Source organism: Pinus tabuliformis, chromosome 4_1, assembly GCF_031772625.1.
Source record: "Pinus tabuliformis cultivar Carrire ecotype Pingquan chromosome 4_1, CPIR1, whole genome shotgun sequence".
In the NCBI taxonomy this organism is placed as follows: domain Eukaryota; kingdom Viridiplantae; phylum Streptophyta; class Pinopsida; order Pinales; family Pinaceae; genus Pinus; species Pinus tabuliformis.
Genome location: NC_142303.1, coordinates 680,456,124 through 680,479,209, shown reverse-complemented (window position 1 = coordinate 680,479,209; position 23,086 = coordinate 680,456,124). Strand labels below are relative to the sequence as shown.

The 23,086-nt window shown below is 36.7% G+C and overlaps 3 non-coding genes across 3 annotated transcripts; 1 reads left to right on the top strand and 2 right to left on the bottom strand.

The window, feature by feature from the left end:
- Window positions 1–1,862: 1,862 nt before the first annotated feature.
- On the bottom strand, window positions 1,863–1,943 carry TRNAL-CAA (transfer RNA leucine (anticodon CAA)). Its single transcript has one exon. It is a non-coding gene; the product is annotated as a tRNA-Leu (tRNA).
- Window positions 1,944–21,334: 19,391 nt separating this feature from the next.
- TRNAN-GUU (transfer RNA asparagine (anticodon GUU)) lies at window positions 21,335–21,406 on the top strand. Its single transcript has one exon. It is a non-coding gene; the product is annotated as a tRNA-Asn (tRNA).
- A 571-nt stretch (window positions 21,407–21,977) lies between these two features.
- On the bottom strand, window positions 21,978–22,051 carry TRNAR-ACG (transfer RNA arginine (anticodon ACG)). Its single transcript has one exon. It is a non-coding gene; the product is annotated as a tRNA-Arg (tRNA).
- Window positions 22,052–23,086: the final 1,035 nt, after the last annotated feature.

Below are 23,086 nucleotides of genomic sequence, written 5' to 3'. Positions count from 1 at the left end.
CCATGAATCCTCTATCTACAAAAAAGGAATTATGGAAGAAAAGGTTTTGTTATTTGTCCGAATGGTATTTAGAACCTTCGATTGTCGAAACAACTATGAAGGAATTGACCATACTTCCCCATATTTTGTGTTGCTTGGCCGGATCAGCGGCTCGAGATTCTTGGTCTATATCAGAACGAAATAGAGAGAATTGGATTCCTTTCGATAAATTAGCTGAGCATGATCTTGATATAGCTTCTAGTCTTTTAGAAAGTATTCTGGTGGAGTTTCCATTTTCTAGGTTAGGAATATGTCGGGGTAAGTCCGATAAGGATCAGATCACATTTGCTCCTCAACTCAAAATGAGAGATAATCTAGATCTGATACGATTTATGAAAGAATATGAATTGAAGTTTACTCCCGGCGCAAAACAAAGGGATATGGATGAAGAATTAATAAAGAATGTAGTTTGGACTCCTAGGATCTGGCGTCTTAGTTTTCTTCGCAGTAATAGATTCGATCATATAAAAACACCCAATTCATTGGGATCTTCGTATCAGTTCGGATCGTTAAGAAAACGGCAGATGGACAGATCTCTATTTCCTATACAATATCCGAAGCAATATAAATACTCTAAGAAACCACTGTTCTTTATAGGAAGACGATTTCTTTGGGATTCCTTCCTATTTCAAGAGCAGCGCCCTGTGTTTTCACGCCGAGAATTTTTCGCAAATGAAGAACTGCTGAAAAGGCTTTATATTACTTATGGTGCAAGAAGATTAATAGCACAACCTGATTTTTTCCCTAAAAAAAGTATCCAAAGTTTTTTTCGTAGATATGATTCAAAATCCACGATCAATTCGGTTTTGGTCATGAATTGGTGGAAACCATTGTCTCTTAGACATAGACATATCGAGCATTTCAAACGCATTCAAGCGATTGGTATCCAATTGGAACGTATGCAGCCATATTTTCCTATATATTCATATAACCGTTGGTTGACCGAAAATTCGAGAGAAAGGGTTGACCGCTTCCAATCGTTAATTCATCGCCAAAGATGGCTCGGAACCAATAGGTTATTATCTAATGAATCTTTTCTTTATAATACTCTATTCGAGAGTTATCAATATTTATCAAATCTGTTCCTATCTAACAGAATGTTATTGGATCAAATTACAAAGACATTGTTGGAGAATAAATGGCTTTTTCCCAATGAAATTGAACACTCAATTCATACAACAGGATTAAGATTTGATATCAGCTGGGAGAATATGGAATGAAGTAAAAGAAAATTGACCGGGCAGTAGGGTCGTGGGAATCAATGAGAGGTTCTACATATGCTCCAATTTAAGATCCTATAAAGACTTGATAGATCTTTAATTTGAGGTTCCTCACTCCGAGATCTCGACCATGTAAGAGTAAGCATAGTCTAATAATATCTCATTAAGTTAACTAGACTATGCTTACTCCTTATTTCCTCGATTTCGGTTCTAGCATTATTTTTTTTCCACACTATTTGAAGAGAGGAAAGGATAGAGTCACAGGATCCGACATGGATATAGTTGGTGAGGTTCGGTCGTAACTCCCGTATATTGCAAGATCTTGATAGAGGTGGTATCTGGTCAATCTATGTATCGATCTTCTCAATCTGTGTCCTTAATGAAATATACCTCATAATACGAGGGTGTATTCGGAATGGACTCCTCATTAGGTAGAGAAGATCTGATCCTACCTGTGATCCACTGTCCTATTCCAACAGCGTTAACTTGTAGGTAATCGATCGTCGGAATACCTCGTATCAACAGAGAATCTATCTCAATCTATTGAGATACTCTACGAGATTTGCCATAATATTGCTCATTCAATAAGCATGAGCAATATTATGCCTTGAAGAGGACTCGAACCTCCACGCTCTTAAGCACGAGATTTTGAGTCTCGCGTGTCTACCATTTCACCATCAAGGCATCCCAAAAGGAAATTCTATTCCATTCATATATATATATGAAAAATATCCTGATCTATGAATGAACATATGTTAGAGATAGCGTATTCGAGTATTGATATACGATTGGTCATATAGGTTCATCATAAAAAAAAATTTATCTGGAGGAGATTTCCTATAAAACAAGACGACTGAATGAACATCCTTTCTTTTTCAATTCAATAGAAACCTAAAGAATTGAATATGGTACAAAATAAAAAATATTTTCAAAAACTTTAACTTTTTTCGGTAAAAGTGATGTCTTGGTCCGAGTGGAGGTAGGGGTAACAGTCCTTTTCTTTCTCTTTTCCACATGTCCATAGAAACATTTATAAAAAAGAAAGATAGATATCTATTCAATCTATTTTATTAGAGAGGTAATAATTTGTAAAATTAATCGCACTTCTTCCCTTCATAAGGGGTCCATTGATGAAAAGATACTGGAAAAAGTAAAGTTCGGACCCAATTCCTACAGTTATGGATATAAGCACAATCCAAATTCCTGGAGAGTTATACATTTGTGTATCTATGAGATCATTTACTATTTCTTGAAGCTAAATCTTTCCCCTGGATAGACCATATAGCCAGAAAGACCATAAACCAGAATGGAAGAAAAGCAAATGAAACTCTTTCAAACGATCTCAGGGTATAATTGAAAATGAAGTTTTCACTTTGTACATGTCAGATCATGAATTAGTAATTTATTTCAATCTCCGAAAGAGTAGAAAAAGTTTCTAACTTCCAAGTTTAGGAGATTTACATAATCTCATGAATAGGATCGAATATTCCTCCATAATCTATCTCCTTTTTCCTTAAGGAAGCCTTCCCAAGAGGACTTAGATCTATCTATGATTTATGCTTTTTTCTTTTTATTTTTTCTCTTTTGTTCCGATAAACATATTGTCCGATCTGAACGGGAATCAATTTCTAATTTATCAGAATATATAAATCCACTATATAGATAGGTAGATCTCGATCCTGTTTATGAGTTAACGAAAATGTGCAAAAGCTCTATTGGCTTCTGCCATTCTATGAGTCTCTTCCTTTTTGCGTATAGCATTGCCATTCCCTCTAGCAGCATCCATTAATTCGTGACTCAATTTGAAATTCATATTTCGACCCGGACGTTTTCGAGATGCCCCTAATAACCAACGAATGGCAAGTACTTTTCCTTGGGTTGATCTTATCTCAGTGGGAACTCGATAAGTCGATCCACCCACACGTCTTGCTTTTACTGTTACATTGGGAGTTACTCTACGTATTGCTTGGCGTAGAACAGATAGTGGATTTTTATCCGTCTTTTGTTGAATCTTTTTGATGGCTCGATAAAGAATTCGATAAGCCAATGATTTTTTTCCGTTTTTAAGAATACGGTTAACCACCATGTTAACTAATCGATTATGATAAATAGGATCGGATTTTGCAGTTTTTTTTTCTGCAGTACTTCGCCGTGACATGAGTGTGAAAAAGGTTCAAGAATCTATTTCATAAAGGCTGAAAATCATTTATTTTTGCTTTTTTACTCCATATTGTAGGGTGGATCTCTAAAGGTATGAAAGATCTCCCTCCAAACCGTACATACGACTTTCGTCGAATACGGCTTTCCACATTATTATATCTGCATAGATGAGATATATTCTTTATGCATATAATTCTGTTTACTCACTCTCAATTGAGTATCCGTTCCCTTTCTTTCTTTTGCTATGATTGGAAATCCTGTATTTTACATATCTATACGATCAAGTCCTTAGGTTTACAAAATAGTGTATAAAAAAGTGTTTCAAATCATTGCTATTTGACTTGAACCCGTTCTAATAAGGTCAAGGTATTTTTGAATTTTCTGTTGAAACAATCAGGGAAAACTTCGAAAATGATTTCGATATTGAACCTTGGACATATAATAGTTCCAATGAAAAATAAGATCGTGTTTTTTTTTTTCACGGTAGCCTGCTCTAGTCCCCTTACAAAACGTTCGTTATTAGGTTAGCTATATACTTAACATGTTCCTAGCAATTCACATGGCATCATCATGAAATGATACAAGTATTAGATAAGTAAGAATATACAACGCACTAGAACGCCCTTGTTGACGATCTTTTACTTCGGCAGCATCTAGGGTTCCTCGAACAATGTGATATCTCACACCGGGTAAATCTTTAACCCTTCCTCCTCTTACTAATACTACAGAATGTTCTTGTAAATTATGGTCAATACCAGGTATATAAGCAGTGATTTCAAATCCAGAGGTTAATCGTACTCTGGCAACTTTACGTAAGGCAGAGTTTGGTTTTTTGGGGGTGATAGTGGAAAAGTTGACAGATAAGTTTTCTTCACTGTCACTCTACAAAACCGTACATGAGATTTGCACCTCATACGGCTTCTCGTTCAATTTTTTTTTGTTTCGAAGTAAGATAAATTGGATTATTCTCGTTGTTCGAGAATATTAATATTCCCTTCCTTTATACATTATGTCTCAAAGAGTAACTGGAACCAATTAAGTCAAACACATTTTCGTATTCTAACCAAACACTAATGAATCCTATTTGTCCTTTTCGGTCAAAAATATTATGCAAAATATTCGGGATTCCCTCTTCCTTCTCTATTCCCATCCTATAAGTACAGTGCCTGAAGAAATACTCTTTTTGTATGAATCGACATTATTACATGCTAATTCCTTCTTGATATCTCGATATATCATTCCTCCAAATCACAAATTGGATTCGAAATTGACGGGTTAATGTGAGCTTATCCATGTGGTTATACACTGTTCGAATTTGAACAGGAATCAATTTAATGAAAGATCCTGGCTTTCGTGCTTTTGTTGGGGTTGTCCAAGATCATTTCGATGACCTATGTTGAGGGAGATATATATCCATATCTATCTGAGATATGATCTGATCGACTGCGTAAGTCCACACGAATAGCAACCGATACCAGGGAGAGTATACAGAAAAGTGATTTTTGATCTGATATGATGAACTGATGAACGGCATCAGTCCTATATCTTGTTTCTGTGGACCGGTGGAAAAGTGAGGGCTCAGCGGGAAGAGGATTGTACCACGAGAGAGCGAAGGGGTCAACCTGTTCCGAATAGACAACATGGATTTTGGAAATGTAGTTGTACTCTTACATCGATCCAGATCAAGAAGTATTTCCATCCACGGGGGTAAATATTTGCTCGCTAGACGAGAGGATAGCAGTGCTAGTTACAAATTCTGTTCCGGTAGGATTTCACTTTATTTCTATAAAGTAGTTAACGGTTGCATAGGGTCTTCTCCTTGGTGCAAGAAGAACAATTTGATCCGTATCATCTCTGTATAATCTTGACTCGATCTTGTTCTCCTTGTTCTTCCAAACAATATTGAGTTCTTTCCGTACGCACTAGTGCTAGATCGGATCAAACATGCTGATTCAAGTTCATGTAAAACTTGCTTGATCAAGATAGGTAAAATATTACTGATTTTACGGGACCATATGTTATGATTCGAATCAGTAGGAAATACTACTTTCGACAGGATTCACTCAGAATAGGCTCCAATTTTTTTTCGTAGTAGTGTGAAAAGAAGGAAGGTCTGGCTTCAAGTTGTTCGAGATAAAATAGTGGGATAGTTGTGTTGAGTCTCTCGACCCTTTGGTAAGTTATTATTCATAAGTCAGTTCTCCTTCCAGATGAGAGTAGGGAAGGGATATAACTCAGCGGTAGAGTGTCACCTTGACATGGTGGAAGTCATCAGTTCGAGCCTGATTATCCCTAAACCTAATGTAAGCCCTTCCATATTTTTTGGTCAAAGGTATAGTAGTACTTACATTATCGATCCTCATATATCGCTTCAATCATCAAAGTAGTATGATTGATAGAAAAAATTTCTATTCGATTAAACTCTTTCCTATCCATAACTTTATGGAACTTGGAAATGAAACACCGGAAGAATATTTAAAGCCTTTCACTCAAAATTGGTTGAGATTTCCGCATCTTTTACTATCTTTCCAATTGAAAAGATATTACAATCGGGATTTTGATCCCATTAGTTTAAATTCAGGATATGGCAAGAACACGAACAAGAAGGATGAGATTATCTCGAAGAATCAAGGACCGAGCGAAACTCATTCGGAAAATGATGAGAAAGATATCATCAATTTGAAGATCGATCGTTATATGAATATATCATATAAAATATATGAAAATATATCATGAAAATTGACCTTTCAATTTAAATTGGTAGATTCCATTATTATTTTAATGTTTTTGTCGAGAGAATGGATGGATTGATTCAATTTGCAGCATATTTAGATAAAGAATATGCAGAGTTATCTATCTACGAGAGAAATGAATAAATGAAATACATAAGATGTCTTTCACATCACAATATATGAATTAACCCCATTGTTAATTATGGCAGTTCCAAAAAAGCGTACTTCTAGATCAAAAAAAAAAATTCGTAAAAATGTTCGGAAGGGAAAAGCATATCGGGCCGCAATAAAAGCTTTTTCTTTAGCTAAATCTATCTCCACCGGTCATTCGAAAAGTTTTTATTGCATAGTCAATGATGATTCCTCTGGATCATCCGAATCAAAATTGACAGCAATTGATTTGGATGACCCGTAGCACAACACGAGCCAATATACGACACCACCCTCCAGGACCCTGGAGAACAGTGATCCAAAATCATTTTATTCGGGTACTCCCAAGGGTGGTCGTACGAAAAGGACACGGTCATTAATTAGTTCCACTACAGTACTTTCCTTCAGCCAATCTGGATAAATGATGAATTTATAAACCATTCTTCTATCCATTCTGCCTTCCCACTAGAAAGGGATTAGAGTTAATCCTTTTTTTTTTTAAGGATCCCGAATGAACTTCAGCATTACCATTATGCTACCGAAAATGTAGCATAATCTTATCAACATCCCAATCCATCCATTCCGATCCAAAACTAGGATTAATTTATTATTATTTATAAATAAAGAGAACCTATGGAATCACGCATGGGGATGATATTATTTCATTATGGAATTGCTCGTGCATTTCGTAATAGATGCGCGTTATTGCTTTATGGCGAATAATTACTATAGTTTCAGATATCTTGATTCATTCTTCTTCTGTTTCTGCTCCTCCCAATGATTCATCCCCCTATTGGGTCCCATTTTTTCCCTCCTTTATGGTTGGATAAAAAGAAGTGCTCAATCCTTTAGGAGAACTAAAAGTAATCATCTTTCTTCGTATCTCTACCATTTATAATGCGTAATGCCCAAACCATTGTGACAGAGATACATAAAAAGAGCTGACTAATCTAGTGCAATTTGATCCTATTGATGAAACCCCCTTCTACATCTTAGTAGCTCAAAATAGGATCAATTCATTCATTAACAGCTTATATATGGTAATATTAGCCTGTATGTAATATTATTGGGAGCTATAAATATATTTGGATGTCTCCCCTAAAATTGGAAAGTCTAAATAATAATCATATGGGAGATCATGGATCAGAAACATAGTTTCGTTCTAGATATGTATATAATCAAACCATCCAATCAAAAAAATTATAAAGTGATGGTATAACCATTTATTGTTTGGAATCTAGCTGTTCCGATTCTTCCCATCGTAAGCGAAATAAGCGAAAATTTACATATATTCTTTGTACGATAACGCATGTGACTATTTCCAATTCTCTTTCGGAACAGCGGGATCTGAACCCACGACCTCCATCACCCCAAGATGGCGCGCTACCAAGCTGCGCCATGCTCCGTTATAACTATCAACCAACATAAAATTGATTCAAATGTTAATGCCCGAACTTAGATCTTATTTGGACTTATATTATATTCACAGATCACTCCCTCTGCTAGACACGTTCCATAACATTGACGATCTGGTGTAAATAAGCTAGTATGGTCCCTACGAAGCCGCCATGGTGAAATTGGTAGACACGCTGCTCTTAGGAAGCAGTGCGAGAGCATCTCGGTTCAAATCCGAGTGGCGGTATTTTTCCAGGAAGATCTCATCAATCACTTCTTCCTATGTAACAATATATGTTCAATCTATTTTCATTGTGATGGATCAATCCTATCTTTCCATCATAGATCTCATTCGGGAATAAAACGAATAAATGAGTTTATTATGATATTCATAACTTTAGAACATATATTGGCTCACATCTCTTTTTCTCTCATTTTGGTTGTCACTCTCATTTATTGGGGAACCTTAGTTTATCGAATTGAAGGACTAAGTAGTTCGGGAGGAAAGGGCATGATAGTTACTTTTCTTTGTACAACGGGATTATTAATTAATCGTTGGCTTTATTCAGGACATTTACCGTTGAGTAATTTGTATGAATCATTCATGTTCCTTTCCTGGAGTTCATCCGTGTTCCATATACTTCTAGAAGTACGGAGTCGAGATGATCGGTGGTTAGGTGCAATCACCGCGCCAAGTGCTATGTTAACTCATGGTTTTGCTACTTTAGGTCTTTCGGAGGAAATGCAACGATCCGGAATGTTAGTACCCGCGCTACAATCTCATTGGTCAATGATGCATGTAAGTATGATATTGTTCAGCTATGCAACCCTTTTATGTGGATCCCTAGCATCCATAGCTCTTCTAGTGATTATGTCCGGAGTAAATAGACAGGTTATTTTTGGTGCGATGGACAATTTATTTTCCCGAGCCATTCTTCCCAATGAAAATTTTTATTCACATGAAAAGCAAAAAAGTGATTTGCAATACACTGTTTATTTTTCATCAACGAATTATCGTAAATGTCAATTGATTAAACAATTAGATCATTGGAGTTATCGTGCGATTGGTCTCGGTTTTTCTCTTTCAACCATAGGTACTCTTTCTGGAGCAATATGGGCCAATGAAGCATGGGGATCTTATTGGAGCTGGGATCCAAAAGAGACTTGGGCATTAATTACTTGGACCATATTCGCAATCTATCTGCATACTAGAATGAATAAGGGTTGGCAGGGTGAGGAACCGGCAATTGTGGCTTCTTTAGGATTTTTTATAGTTTGGATCCGTTATTTGGGGGTCAATCTATTAGGAATAGGGTTACACAGCTATGGATGGTTGGAACCATAAATGGACCGAATTCCTGGAAGGAAAAGGAAGGATAGATTTGATCCAGTTCTTTTATGTGATTGATAAGTGACATCAATAACTGGTACAAGTTATTTCAAGTAGTGATTATAGAATGATGGAATCACTACTTGAAATAACTTGAACTATATTAGATTCAAATAAAATATATTCAAATAAAATAGATTCAAATAAAAGAAAGACGATTTGAACCATTCCTATCATTACCAACCACAGCGAAAAGAAATATAAAATGAGTATGAGGTAGCAATTCCATGTTTGAATTAACCCATTCCCTTTTTTCAATGGAACTCCGGCTACTGAAGCATACATGTACTATAATAATGCGCTTACCCATGTAGGGTAACCGGGTATGTGAAAAAATTGGCGATTTCATTGTATAAGCGATGAAGAACCCTAAATAGAATACTATTTATTATCCAATATTCCTGAACCTAATGTTGGTCTATTAGATCTCTAGAGACCTATACTTAAAGCTCCGATTAGCAGAAAGATAGAATTACTCGCAGTGTATTGTGGCCAAATAGAAACGTCTTTCCCCCCCCTCCCTCCGTACGGATAGAAGTGGGTGAACGAAAATTTATTCCAGTTCCCGCATAGGAAATAAAGGTATAATATACCGAGGATAATTGGCTACTGTATATTGCTAACATCAGTAAATGCAACAATCGAGGATTTTGAGTAATTGGCCAAGCAACTAACATGGCCAAAGTGGTAACAAATCCTGTCAAATAGGTCCGATGGAAAATCCGTCAATTCCCATTCTCCAATGAAAATCAATAAGTCCAGTTATACTCTTTATTCTTTCAATTGGATCAATAATTTATCAAATTGGAAATGGTAATGGACGGAATGTATATATAATGAAAAGGAGTTAGAGTAAACAAATACCTAGAGTATACCATCGAATCAGATCATTCCCTCCTTCTATGGGTGGGAAATAATGGGACTAAGGAACCCCAGATATAGGCAAACCAACAATTATAGTTGAGCGAGCCAAGGTAATTCGCTCATTATAGAAGATACTTTGCATCTCCACTGATAAAAACCCATACTTGATCCAAGATCTCAAGTATGGGTTTTTATCAGTGGATAAAAAAAAATATTAATATGAAATGGATTTAACCTTTTTTATTGTGCATATTGATCAGTAAGCTAGACCCATACTGCGCGTTGTCTCATGCCATAAATAAACACGTACACTCAAGAAATCTGTTGGACAAGCGGATTCACACCGCTTACAACCTGCGCAGTCTTCTGTTCTTGGAGCATAAGCAATTTGCTTAGCTTTACATCCTTCCCAAGGTATCATTTCCAATACATCTGTGGGACAAGCTCGTACGCATTGGGTACAACCAATACATGTATCATAAATTTTGACCGAATGTGCCATTGGATCTCCATTAGTTAGTAAAAAGTTTTAATTTGATAAGATCATATATAGCCAAATCTTCTAATATATGTCCAATAAAGATGGCTAATAACGGGATATTATGAATATAAAACGAATCAATAATTGTAATCTCTATTATATTTGGAACCGATCTGTATTTTTTTGATCATTTCGATCCCCCCAGATCACCCCGAATATGGTCCAATCATGACAGGTAATTTTCCTAATGATTTTTATATGGATCAATCATGTTTTTGATCGACCGTAATACTATAGATATTTTGATAGATTCTGGTCATATAGAATAGATATATCTTCTGAGATATACCTTATTTTTTGATAAGGTATAGATATACCGATATACGATACTTCATCACCATTTCGACAAATGAAATTGATCGATACGAATTGATTATATGATACGATGTCAGTAGCTGATAAAATAGCTGTTTCAGCATCTACAATAGCTATAACAAAGATCGATAAGATGCCCCTGGCCGGCTATATTTTAAGATAATCCGAATATGCTACTGAATTTGAATCGACCGTATGCAGTATTGGCGACACATAAGTGCTCTAACCATGTTTCGACTCGTAATACCAATAGATAATGAAGAAAGCACCTCGAACTCGAATAAGTGTATGCTCGAGCATAATAGATCAACCCCTTATACCTTTATCTTCTCAGATACAAAAGTTATATTTAGTTTTTTATTTTCCATTATCTAATGATCTTCTATTATAAGATCAGGAATAGAATTATACTTCTCATCATACTTATTAGACGAAAAAGATATCCAGGTGGATTCATTATGTGCGCGAGAATTTCCAATATTCTGACTCATGATCGCATTCACTAAAAAAAAAAAGTGACCTTATCCACATACCTAATCGGATTGAAATATTTGTATTTCAATGGATCTGGGAATTACATGAACTGGTCTATAATTCCGTTGGTTGATAATAGACTCTGATCAATAATACATGTGACATTCTTAATCAAATTATAAATATCCTGATCCTTATTTATGATCCATCCGGAAAAAAGGTATGGTCTCGACCCATCAGTCCTCTCTGATCGAATCCAAACTGAATCTGAAGAATTGGTAGAAATTCTTTAATCGGTCAGAATGTTCGTCCATAGTTCCTTCGGACAGACAAGTTAAACTTTGAATTGTTTTAATTCTCGAATCTTCGATCACCGATATTGGTAAACGTCCCGGAGCAATATAATCATAATTTCATTCATGACGATCATACATAGGTCGGGAGTTCATATTCTTCAATCATAAAAAGAAAATTTGATGAACAATACTCAACACAATTTCCACGAAAGATGCAAATTCCAGAATAAATACTATAAATTACCAATCGTTCGTTTTTCCAATCAACAACGGGTGGATTAATCAGGCATAAACGCATACTCCACAAGCAATACTTTGAAAGAATCCGAAGTGTATTCATCCATGAAATCGAGGATGGGAGATCCGTTTTTTATAGGGAGATTTAATAGTCATAGGTAAACGATTCATGTGATATAATGATTATGCATCATTCGCATACCTGTAGCAGAAATAGATCATATATCATGTCCCTATCTCCAAAAATAGAAGAGAATGGAGTTTTAAATATAAGAATAAAAAGTTTGAGCATCGATATTCGCCATGAAAAAACCCAGGCTATAAAAAAAAAACTATACGACCCAATAATCACTCTGCTATAGCTAGTCCTTTGGGATACATATTTCCCGATCGATCTTTTCGGCGCATTTACATTTATTGCCTCTGCGAACATAGTAGCGCAATAATCCCATTGCGTTACATAGGGGAGATATTGTTCGGTTCTAAACAATTTGCTTCCTACCCCCCTATGTAACGCAATGGGATAGAGGTTCACAGCCAATAAAATCTTTACCATCTAGCAATAAGTCGAAGAACAACGTGTATCGATGGATAATGAGGACCCATACTTACCATCAGGGGGTCTTTCAGCAAGCATGATCATGTGTAACCCCTCTTCGATTCGTTTTCTAAATGAGAAAAATAAAAAGAAAAAAGAACGACTGGATCCTGGATCTCTAAAAATTGGATTGGAATTGAAAACTTCGAAATTAACAGGTTTTTAGCCCACGGATACCCAATTGACCAATTAAATCATCGTAACGAAGTTTATCCCTCTTGGATAGATAAACCAGAAGTTGCTTACGTTTGCTCAAAATTTTCCACAAACCCCTTTGGGATGAATAGTCTCTTCCGTGCAATTGCAGATGCTGGGTAAGTCTTAGGACCCGATTGGTTAAATAAAATACCTGAGATTCAACAGATCCTCTCTGTTTATCGGGAATCAGAGATGAACTAATGGACAAATCATTGATCATAAAAAAAAAAAACAAATTTTTCCAGGGCTTAATTTTTTTTCGAGTCAGAAAAAAGAATTAGATCCATTCTTTCATTTTCATGGTTCATATAATAATTCTGATTCGTTCCGTCCGACCATTTAAGAAAAAATGGTCGGATTCTTCCTATCTTCTTGGAGGAACATCTGGTTTTAACCTATGGAAAAATATGATACGAGATGTAGAATCTTTTCACATTGATGAAACAGAACGAACAGATTGGTTCAATTTTTGCCATATCCTGAAACTCCATTGAATCAATCCATTCTTTTTTTTTACGAAAACGGAATTGAAGCAAAAAATTTATCAATTGACAGTTAGGGGATACATACGTATTCTCAACATCACGGATCGACTCCCATCATTTGTATTGAACCAATATCTATTCATGCAAATAATATCCTCTAATCGATAACTAGGCCAAAGAAAACGTTTAATTATTTGTGTTGTATCTACGCTAAGATGTTGGTCTCTTCCCATGAGTTCTTCATCATTTTGTATGTCTTTTCCATTGGAAAATCCTACATGATCGTTCTCCAGATCAAACCGATTCAAGATTCGAAATTCTCTACGACGTTTTGGAAGCAAAATATCTTCTAAATTGAGGGAACTAAAAATCTTTTTTTCATCCCCCAGAATTTTCCCGCGTTGCACAGATCCATCATAAAAATCTCCATCTATCCATTCTCCGGCTCTTTTTTTTAACTTCAATGAAATACTTACGATTTTATACATCAGGAATTGGTCATCCACTATGCTTGATAAACGATATGGTTGGAAGACCATTATTTTTTTATCTTCCCTTATTTCATTGTCATTGCATACCTTTCCCTGAACATTCCTCTGAAGAGCAAGTTCTTTCGATATTTTATTTGCACTGCTATTCTTCTGAATAGCAATGCAAAAGGCCATTAGACTAAGGTCAATATTTCTCTCTTGGATCCGAAGATATGTTCCCGGATCCTTCATTCCGGACATAACCCTGCAAATATTCGCCAGATAGAAGAAACGTTTTTTCCCTAGAACGTCTACTACTTTGCATTGAAAAAGACCTTTATTAGTTTTTTTCTTTCCATCAGTTTGTTGATCTTCTACTTGACCATCTTCTACTTGACCATCTTGATCTTGACCATCTTGATCTTCTACTTGACCATCTTGATGTTCTACTTGACCATTTTTATCTTGACCATCTTCTACTTGTTTGTTCTTAACATTTGATCTAATACCTATTATTTGTTCTAGAACATTTGTTGTTTCCTTCCGTTCTTCTTCCTCTATCTTTTTCCGCTCTCGTTCTTCCCGTAAAAGTGAATTTCCTGGTATGAATTTCGATTTAGTTTCATAATATATGTTCTTTATTCCTGAAAGTTCCGGGAATAACCAGAAATTGAGATCTAATTGGGATATTCTCTTCTCGATTTTCGGAGAATCCATAATGCCAACATTTTCTCTTCGCGTCTCGTCAATCCCCTGCTGATTCGTAATAAGATCAGTCTTTTTCTTTTGCCTGTCAATACTTGTTGTATGATCGTAATCACAAGAACGTATAGCATCGTAAATATCAACAGTAGAATGAGAACCATTCATGATATTGAAATTGGTACCCTTCCAATCCTCCTCGATAATATCATTAATAAACTTTTCCTTGAGAATTCCTTCACGATCGGTAATATCCCGCTCATCTGGTATAGCAGGTTGTACTGGTGGTTCGGGAATATCTGTCAAATTGAGAATATCCAAATCTTTTGTAGAATTGAGATAACTATATGATAAGAGATCGTATCTGTAACGTTTGTTCATTTTCCGAAGTAGTCCCAAAAAAGGTTCCATCACAGTCGCAAATATAGAATCTTCTTGTTGTTCATAAGCAACGAATCGTTCTTCATAACACGTACATTGCTTATTTACTATATTTCTACATTTATTTGGGTTTATCCTAGACCATATCTGTGGGGATAAATTGTACCGGTCAAAACATCTCAACCATTGTTTCCAGTCATTCTCTTTCAGATCTTGTGGTTTTTCGTGATCCAATATTCTTTGTATATCTAATGCCCTTATCTGCCATATCTTGTGAAATATATATGCTTGGGACATTGAGAACATGTTTCGATCAAGACGAATTTCAAAATCTTGTATTTTTTCGTTGATTGAATAGTAGTTGGTAATTTTACCTCTATTGATTCTTGAAATATCTTTATTGATAATGAATATTCGTCCGTAAATTGTTGTTATATTCCTCGTGGATCGAATCCAAGCGGATTGAATCCAAAATTTGATATTTGACGCAATGAAATTAATAAAACTTGGTAAGAGATCTCGGTCCATTCTTTTGATAAAAAAATTCATTGAATAGAACCTTTTTCGGATTAATTGTACACTTTTATTTCGAAATAAACCAGGTATTCGCCGAATCTGAACCAATCGTTTTTTTAATGTTGATCCCAATATGTTAAAACTTCCCTTCGATCCGGTATGAATCTCTGAATCCACCAGAGACATTCCAGTTATAGGAGAGCTATTTATGATCGCGATAGATTCGATCCGCTCTTTCATTGTGGTCGTCCAATCATCTTGATCTTTCACATTAATTGTTTGGGTTTCATATCCAAATTGATCATTAACTTCGGATGAATCATTTGCACTACCCATAGGGGTAGTCTCACTTAGTAATTTATTTTGTATCCGGTCATTAAGTTCACTCTTGTCTATATATCCAACTCGTGGAACGCGTCTTATTCCTGTAGATCCCATCAATCGTCTCTTCACTTTTTTGAAGATGGGTTTTAAAAATTTGGAAAAAATTCCTATATTTGAGGTTGGATCACCGAAAGGTATGTCAGTTTCTAATCCAAAGGTCGTTAAATAACTCCAACGCAATCTTTTTGCAGATTGGGGTTTGGATCTATGCCAAGGCTTCAAACGAAAAGGAAATAGAAGCTTTATATGCATACCTTGTGTTTCCCATTTGTCTGGGAATGTTGTTTCAGACAATTCGGTACCATCAGAAGCACATATGACATGCATTTCTCTCCTCATTTCTTCCCAATCTTTGTAAAATTCGGGGACTTGAAATAATAAAATACGACCCATATTTTTGGCTATAATAAGTGATGGTAATATAATATTTTTTCTAATATTTGATTGAGCCATTAATAATAAACCTCTGAAATAGTGCAATTCTGGCCACGTTAAACATAAGGACTTAGCAATTGTCTGCTGGGATAATGGATCTTCGACTCTGGATTTTTTCCCTAACTTCTTCCCCGATTTGTTCCTTATCCACTCTACCAGAATCGGACGTGTCATAATAATCTTTAGGATAAGCGGGTATTTCTTTTCTTTTCAAAAAGAAAAGGGAATGTACATTCGGTTGTATCCTCTTCCATATCATAATTTTCCGTCTTTTAGCACGTATGGATCCTTGGATTAAGTTCCGACGATAATCTGCCTCGGTAGAATAATGGTTTTGAACTACTCCTATTCGTCTTTGCCCAATATCAAAGGTCATTGTATCTTTGACCTTTCTTGAAAGAATCCTATTCGATGATAATAGAACTGGGTCTACGTCATCATATTCACCTATCATCAAACCAGATGACCATCGAGGCACATGTTTCCGAATTTCTCTAATTTGGAGAGGTTCATTTAATAGTATTTCCCTGTAAAGGGCAATAAAATCTTTCTTTTCCATTGAATAACGCTTATCCCGAGGTATACCCGCGCGAGATATTAGTAGTATTGTCCACTCATATTGCGCCAAACACTCGAAAAGGAAACACAAATTCTCGTAAACGAAAAGATATTCCTTCTTAAACAGACCAATAATCACATCCATTCTTATGATACCTGCGGACGAAGGTTTTATAAGACGGTCAAATCGGCCATAAACATTAACTAAAAACCTTGTGTAGATCTCTCCCCCTCCATAACATCTAGCTACTTGCATTGGGACATATATAATGGATGATCTCCAGGCTAACCACAACCAATATGGTGGATGGATCAGATAAGAGAAAATTTTCAAATTCTCTCTATTTAAAGCATATTTGGGTTGAGGAGTTCCGGGATTAGAGGATATAGTGACCGGGACAAGCGAACGAACAGTATATGTAGGTAAGGGCTCCCAGGGTAGTGGAAAGCTTTCGTGTTCCAATTCCTGCCAAAGATAAGAGATATGGTACCCATACCCAAGTGGATCATTTGGGAATCCCTCTTTAGGGTCTCTCATAAATATCTCTATGAAATCCGAAAGATTCGAAATGATCGAATCGTTCAGCATTTGGGGGGACTCAAATTGGTTTATTGTTCCACGGAATGCCCCATTAAGGAATGGATCATACATTTCAGTAAAAGAATCCCCCTTAGAATTGGAGAATTTCACTCTCCTTTCTATAACATTTTCAGCGAGAGATCCATGGCTTAGAGCTTTCACTCGATCCGAAAATTCATTCCCTAAAGAATCTCTTTTTCTTTTCATGGTATGATTCCATCTATAATAAGGATCCTCAGATGAGCAAGAAGTATATAAAAAATCTCTATATCCACCGACGAGCTTTTCCCCAAGGACCAATACACTAGGTAAAAACGTAAAAGAGATTCTTTTTTTTCCATCACTTGAGTATGCGCCAAAAAAATATTGAGAGACTTCGGTCCTCACAGGACCTAGGCGAGTAAATGGGCTATTTCCAATATATCGTATCGGTTGATAAACCCTATTATGATCAAAGCACATAATGGGCCATGGTTGCTGCCGGAAGAACTTATAAAAGAATAAAAGTTCTTCTTTTATAAGTTCTTGAAGTTTTTGTGGATCTATAGCCACAGAGCGGTTTTTTCTAGCCATAGCCACGGAGCGGTCATCTCTAGCCATAGTCACAGAGCGGCCATTGTTGTCTTCATAATTTTTACCTTTAAGAAAAGGTAATGGGGCTCTACCCAAATAGAACGAACAATAACAAAGAATAAGTAAACTAAAGGTTCGATTGATATAACGTCTTAATAAAGTATTATCGATAAGTGAATTACGATCTATACGGAAAGATACCCATTTTATAAAAATTGTTAATAGAATATGACCGCCCAACCAACCGCAAAGACCACTTATCATAAAGGATATATTAGGGCTGTAACGAAAAAGAAAGAGGTTCACCAGTCTTGTTAATACGGGATTTGCTAAAAGAATGGGATTCAACAATTGAAGAATTAGACCATCCATAAATAGACTTAGAGCTTTTGGATTGTTGATCGAATTCATGAGGTGCGGAGATTCAGAACTTGAAGGTTTGTCCATAATTTGGAAAAAACGAAAGAACATATATGGTACGACTAATAAAGTTATTGCATAAGGTTTCCACAGCGCTGCATAGATGGGCGAATAATACATGGACAAAAATCCTATTAATTGTCCCGTAATAGAACCACTTATGGCTATTATACCATAGCCAGGTTTTCCCAAAAGGAAGGATCTCGTGGAATAGATTTTAGAGGGACCAAAAGGCAATGTAGCAAGAAATCCATAATATAGCCCAAATATGATGATCGGACCTGAAACTTCTACCCATGAGGATAATGGACCCAATAGTAGACCAAGTACTTTTATCATATTAAAACTCCCTTTGATCTTGATCAAAGAATTATTTTGATAAATTTATGATTTTATCATATATATTATTTCTAAGTATAGAAATAGTTTTTATATTATATAAATAAATATTCGATTTAACATAATTGATTTATAAGAAATATTATAATATCTGGATATTGCATATGCTATTAATATATATTATTTGTTATCTTATTTAACAGGAGTACTGGTATATAACTCGTTGTTCTTTCGAACCAGGGTGGTCCGATCCAAGTTATCTAAATTTTCGTTACGTCGTAGAGGTCGGGTAACCAATTCGAGTACATCTCTCGCATTGGCAAATCCATGAATCTGGGCAAAAGTAAATTCAACTGACCATTTAGTACCAATTCCTCTCGCCCCTAACGGGTTAGCATGAGCCATTCCGGTGATGGCTAAGTCGGGTTGTAGCTCGCGCATACGTCGTATCTGATTCGAATTGTCTGGTTTCTCTACAATTCGTGGTATGGGCATACACATTCTTATACATGTATTTTGTAATAGCGCTAATTCAGCAGCTTGATACCGTTTATCCATATATGGAATACCAATTTCATAAACGATCATACCACATCTGATTAAGAATCTGGCTATAGATATTTCTATTAGATTATCTCCCATGAAAAAGACAGATTTTCCGCGTACCAAATCAAGATAATCTTTTAAACTCTCCCATATCCGTTCCTCTCTTTCCTCCAGACTCTGGGCCTCAATACCAAATACAGGACAAATCCTTTCGATCCAAGCACGCGTTCCGTCCGGACCAATAGGAAAAGGAGCTACGATTAATTCGCATTTTTTTCGTCTTATCAAAGTTGTTGCTGTACGACTAAGAAATGGGTTAACCCCACAAACATAAACTCCATCACCCAGTGATGGAAGATCGGCATATCTCTGAGCGGGCAACCAACCTGATACCTTGATGAATTGGCGTCTTAATTCTGTATCAAGTTGAGAAACCAAATTCGAGGGTAAAGACCCAAAAATAACTAAGGGAGGATGATTTGCATATTCCACCAAATTCTTTTCCTTCAGAAGAGGAAAAGGGAATAATTTTGTTTTAGTTTCTTTTGATTCACCAATGGGTAATTCTTGGTCTGGACAACGATGTGCCATTACAGCTAAGACAGTATCTTCCCCCTGAGTAAAAGCATAATCCAGTCCATTTGCTCTTGCCACTAGAATTGGTACTCCAATTTCATATTCCAATTTGGGTGCCATACCTTCCAAATCCATTTTTATTATTTCTGTAGTACAGGTGCCTATCCATATGATGACGCTGGGGTCTCTATCTTTTCTTATCCGAATACAAAGCGTTTTCAATTCCTCATAATCGTTCAAATGGGCCGATATATCTCCTTCTTCTAATTCTGCCATTGCATAGCGGGGTTCTGCAAAAATCATAACTCCAAGTGCATTTTGGAGAAAATAACCACATGTTTTTGTGCCCACTACCAAAAAGAAACTGTCTTCAATCTTTTGATACAACCAGGATACACAGCTAATAGGACAAAAGCTATGATAATTGCCCGTTTCACATTCAAGCGTTATAGTTTCAACAATTTTTGTCGACATAATAGGGAGGGAATAAAAGGCTAAGGATAAATAAGGAAAAGAAATAATGAATAAAAATACTAGTAACACAAAAGAATGATAACAAGAAATAATAAAATTGTCAACAAATTGACAACAAATTGTGGAGAAGTGGAGAAATTGTTGATTCTAAATCCTCGTAAACCCAAGTAAATTTTCCTTATTATTTTTTTTCTGTCCCCCACCACCAATGGGATTTAGATAAAGATCAGAGAGTAAACTGAATAATTCCCGATCTGGAATCTCTTTTGGGACAATACCTTCTGGTTGGGACAATATTTGATCTGCTATGCCTAGATAATAATTACAAACATAGTTAAGGGATGGTTCAAATCCAACCATTTCAAATAAGGTTTTACCCTTTACTCTGGAAACTCGGATATCCTCAATAATAGGTAATACTTCTATTACGGGCATTGGACAGGCTTCTACATATTTATTTATAAGATCTCTTCTAGATGTACGATTTCCCACCAAGCCTGCTAATCGGAGTGGATGTGTACGAGCTTTTTCCCTTATAGAGGCAGTAATACGATTAGCTGCAAATAATGCATCGAATCCATTATTTGTATTAATAACACAATAATCTGCATAGTTCAATGGAGCGGCAAAACCTCCACAGACCACGTCACCTAATACATCGAATAATATAATATCATATTCGTAAAATGCATTTAATTCTTTTAACAACTTTACAGTTTCTCCCACCACATATCCTCCACACCCGGCTCCTGCGGGTGGACCCCCTGCTTCCACACAATCCACCCCTCCATAACCCTTGTGAATTACATCTTCGGGCCAAATATCCTCATAATGATAATCCTTGGATTGTAAAGTATCTATAATTGTAGGTATTAGAAATCCTGTAAGAGTAAAAGTACTATCGTGTTTGGGATCACACCCAATCTGTAACACTTTTTGACCACGTCTCGCTAGAGCGACTGAGATATTACAACTAGTTGTTGATTTACCGATTCCGCCTTTCCCGTAAACTGCTATTTTCACCGCCAATCCTCCTTTATCTAAATCTAAAAGTTATCTCTTTATTTCAAGGTTCTATATAATCGAATTATTCTTTTTTTAAGTAATACCTAATATTGAATGGTAGCAATAATTATAGATCCTATTGTATTTATAGGTCAATACCTCTAGGGTGGGGTGTCCAAGAGTTGATAAAAAACCTTATTGAGTTTCTCGTTTATACACTGATGATCATGGGTCGGTCCAAAGAACAAGAATCTTGCCCGTATATGGGAACCCTCCGTTGTTCCTCAGTAGCTCAGTGGTAGAGCGGTCGGCTGTTAACTGATTGGTCGTAGGTTCGAATCCTACTTGGGGAGATCCGTTTTATTCAAAATAAAGCTCGTTTTTACCATTAGGAGTAAGTCAAACGTTACCTGTCCTTGTTCATAATATATGAATGCACAATCGCCACAGGATCAAGATAGGATCCCGGTCGTCCGGGAAAGGCAAAATGGAAACAACGGTCTCTTCGAAATACTGAAAAGTTCGGAGAAACAAATCCATTGTTCTCCTGATGTGATGACATTTTGAGAGCTGAAGGTGAAGAGGCCTCTATTTGCTCGACCCGTTACTAGTCACTCGACCCGTTACCAGCTGTTAGAACTATAAGTTCGTTCCCTGGAAGTCAGAATTGGATCCCTGCATGCTGTCAATCTATTTTCCCTCGGATTTGGAAGAATCTTTCGTTCTATAACCCTAATCTAAATCTAATAATGAGGAAGATTTATAGGAGGTCAGACACAAATATGCTGGTTACTCTCGGACGTACCGGGTATCATTTTCGATAAATGACCCTTTGTGAAGACTAAGTTCCATAGCTTTGCGCTATCCCAATCATATCATAATCTCCCTACCCCCGAAAGGCCTCCCTTTTGTCCCCTTTCGGGGTGGGCGAGGAGGGATTCGAACCCCCGACACCGTGGTTCGTAGCCACGTGCTCTAATCCTCTGAGCTACAGGCCCCATCTCCGCTGGATTCGTTCCCAGGAGTCCCTCCCAAAAGGAAGGGATTCCTCTCTTCGGGGTAAGAGGATGCAGAAGCAAATTTATCGCATCGCTATGAGCGAGCGCAGGTATTGCGTTTCAAATAAAAGTAAAGTGTGGAGTGGGAAAGAAAATATGTAAGAAATGGGTTTCAAAGAAGACGACCTTCTAATGAGAAGAGGCATTAAGCTTTTTATCAGGAAGGCCGGGTGGAAGGGAAAGAGAATAGTCATAGTCATAGTAGCAGTCAGCGGGCTGCTTCTTGGCCACGCCCCCAGGCTTATAGATACGACATACTCGATCCGCATTATCAAGTAGGAAATTGCATACCATCCGCCGATATACGTATAGGAACATGGGTACATAATATTGAATGTAATCCAGGTCAAGGCGCAAAGCCGACTCGAGCTGCAGGAACCTTCGCTAAAACAATGAAGAAACCTGGGAATGCACCACAATGTCTTGTGCGGTTACCTCCGGGTGTTGAAAAACTCATAGATCCCCGATGCCGAGCCACACCTAAAGGTCCTCTCCTTAATAGTCGAGCCTGCTTACGCATCCTTATGGTCGAGTACCTAAAGGTGATGGCGGCCCTAGCTGACTCGTACTAGTGTTTAATCAATACTACTAATCTCATTAGATCACGTGTACAGGCTGTGTGATATGCTCAATACAGGTGTTTGGTTGTACATAGAACATAATGGTAATACTAGTATAAGATAATATTTAAGTAAATAGGTAAACTAGATTTTCCCTGGCGCAGCTGGGCTATCCTGGACTTGAACCAGAGACCTCGCCCGTGAAGTAAATTCTTGCACCTGCGATACTATCCAATCAACTAATTGGAAGAGAATCAATAGATTCTTTTTCAGGAGCGATTCATCCTTCCCGAACGCAGCATACAACTTCCTCTCCATTGTACTGTGCTCTCCAAGTGTGCTTGTTCCCCTTTTCTTTTTATTTCCTCACCGAGCCAACGGCGAGCAAATGGAAATCACTTTTGATGAGAAAAGG